We start from the raw sequence: 2,924 nt of genomic DNA, 5'->3' as shown, positions 1-2,924 counted from the left end.
CCCACTGGCAGGATATCCTGCACAGGAGCACGCATGCCCACACACAAAATCTGTGGTAAAAAAAACAAAGCAAAACAAATCTGTTATTTTCTAGTCCATTCTAGTTGTAGAAAGATTTTTTAGTTCTTTAAACCAGCAATTTTCAACCCTTTTCATCTCATGGCACACATAAATTGATTACTAAAATTCTGCAGCACACCAAAAAATACATTTTTTGTCAATCTGACAAAAAATAGGTATAATTTTGATTTATTCACACCAGAAAGCTATTTGGTTTTGCCTGTTGTCATTTATTTTTATATTTGACAATCTAAGGGAAAAGGCGTAAGTGCCCCTGACTAAATAGTCAGGTATTGAATGTTTTACAAATTCGTGCAGCACACCAGTGTGCTGTGGCACAACAGCAGAAATATCGCTGCTTTAAGGATAAGGAAAAGTCTCCTCTTCTATTGTGTCTCCTGAGCATTTGACATAAAGCAGGTAATTATCAGCCTCTCTCGGGTCCTTGTTTCCAAGATGACCAGGAAAAGAAGGAATAACAGTCGTGCCAAAAAAGGCTGAGGCCATGTGCAGCCTATTAGTTGCACCAACTGTGCCTGGTGCGTGCCCAAGGACAAGGCCATTAAGAAGTTTGTCATTCAAAACATAGCAGAGGCTGCAGCCATTAGGGACATGTCCGAAGCGAGTGTCTTCGATGCCTATGTGCTTCCCAAGCTGTGTGTGAAACTACATTACTGTGTGAGTTGTACCATTCACAGCAAGGTAGTCAGGAGTCGTTCTCATGAAGCCTGGAAGGACTGAACACCCCTACCCCGATTTAGACCTGCGGGTGCTGCCCCAGGACCTCCACCAAAGCCCACGTAAAAAGCTAAGTCTTTAAGGAGAGAAAAAAAGTTCTCTGGGGAAAAATAAATGGAAATTGTACTTAAAAAAAAAAAAGAAGGTAATTATCATGTGTTTATTGGGTAGAATTAAATAATCAAGTTCAAATCAAATAAACGTTCTCTATGACATCACATTATTTACTAGAGGCCCAGTGCACCAAATTTGTGCTTGGGTAGGGTGCCTAAGCCTGGCTGGCAATAAGGGCTGATCTGTGGGACGACCAGCGGGGTGATGTGGGGGGGGATCCTGGCTGGCCTGGGTCCTGCGGGCTGGGGACAGCTATTACATTGAGCATCTGCCCCCTTGTGGTCAGTGCATGTCATAGTGACCAGTCATTCCACCAGTCATTCCACTGGTAGTTCCTCCGTTTTGGTCGATTTGCATATTAGGTTCTTATTATATAAGACTAGAGGCCTGGTGCACGAATTCATGCATGGATGGGGTCCGGACTGGTGAGGGGGAGGGTCTGTGGGCGGTTGGGGCCACAGTGTATGTCATAGTGACCGGTCGTTCTGGTCGCTTGGCTTTTATATATATATAGATTCCCTCACAATTTGAGAAATCTGAAGCCAGCCTTTCTCCAACAACCAAGCTCAAATATAGCTACTCTAGAAAGAATTCAGTGTATACTTTTCCCTTCAGAACACAAAAGTCAAGATAATTTCTACGTTAAAATATCCATATTCCATTTTGGTAGTCAAAATTATATCAATTTTGATAATCCATGGAGGTGGACTTGAGTTCTAAGTAAACCCAGAACCCTCAGTGAGCTGGTATTACCTTTTTACACATTATTTGGATAATGAAGTTGGTATTTTAACATCCAACATGTGCAGAGATCCCAATGGTCCATTGTTAATACGTTATCTTGGTTAATGTTCAGTAAACATCTTGAAAAGTCTATATTATTTTTCTTTGTTTTTACATAAACAAACTGAAATTCAGTATGTTTAAGTAAGGAAGAGTCTGTCTTGGTATTGGCAAAGTTTTACCTAAAACTCATTTTTCAGACTCCTGTTCTGATACAGAAACCATATGATGATATTTCTGAACAATAAGATGTAAATGAATTTACTGTGAAAAATTTCTGGAAAAGCACCTTAAATAGAAAATGGACTCATATGATGCCACATGTATCCTTTTTTCCATCTTTCTCCCAGAAATACAGGTATATAGGCCAGAGCTGCAACACCCATCTTGACCAAACTGTGAGAGAAAAGACAATAAAATCAGCCCTATTCTCCTTGAGACATCAGGCTGCCTACTTCTGAATTTCTTGCTTTGAGAGGACCACTGTTGCTTTACCCACTGTTCCTAGGATGACCCATTACATGCAGCTGATCCCTGTCCTTAACTTGTATATCCAATGACAAACCAAAAGGTCCCCTAGCTATAAAATAATGTAACTTCTTCTAATCCCATATGCAAAATGAATCCTAAGAAAAGAAATTGTCCATGTTAAGGAAATTAGCCAAAGTAATATTTAAGGGTTTGTATACAGGGCTAGAATTATTCCTTAGGCTCAATGCAAAAATATCCTTTACTGCATCCTTGTTGATAGTGTTATTTATGCGTTCACCAGGTATTATCAAGAGCTTCCTGTCAACAGCGTGTTGTCTAGAGACCAGGGACTGAAAAGTGACTGCTACCAAGAGGTTTACAGTCCAATTTGATGGATATTTCAAAAAATAAGTGAAGAATGAGTATAATGGTGATAAATGATACAAAAGTAATGTGTTATCACAGCACATAACAGAGAGATCTATTCCAGTCTATAAATTCAGTAAAGGCTTTCGAGATGTTGAAAAAGTAAACTGAGGCATATTAAAAATTTCAAGAGTTTATTTGAGCGCACGTCAATTCATTTGGGCAATACCAAACCAAAAGTGGTCAGAAGCACTCTGCCCACAAGAGTTGGGGAAAAATTTTTTCTAGAAAAGGTAAAGAAACAGAGCAAGGAAATTATTTGATTGACTATAGCTAAAGTGGTTGCTTTATTTGTGAAAGCCTTTCTGGCTGATTATAATTGGTTGTTCTCA

The 2,924-nt window shown here is 39.4% G+C and overlaps 1 pseudogene; it reads left to right on the top strand.

The window, feature by feature from the left end:
• The first annotated feature begins 516 nt into the window (after positions 1-516).
• On the top strand, positions 517-864 carry LOC102440856 (annotated as a pseudogene).
• Positions 865-2,924: the final 2,060 nt, after the last annotated feature.

The sequence above is a fragment of the Myotis lucifugus genome, unplaced genomic scaffold, assembly GCF_000147115.1.
Source record: "Myotis lucifugus unplaced genomic scaffold, Myoluc2.0 scaffold_9, whole genome shotgun sequence".
Classification (NCBI taxonomy): domain Eukaryota; kingdom Metazoa; phylum Chordata; class Mammalia; order Chiroptera; family Vespertilionidae; genus Myotis; species Myotis lucifugus.
Note: the sequence above shows the minus strand (reverse complement) of the source record. Positions and strands in the feature narration are given on the sequence as shown.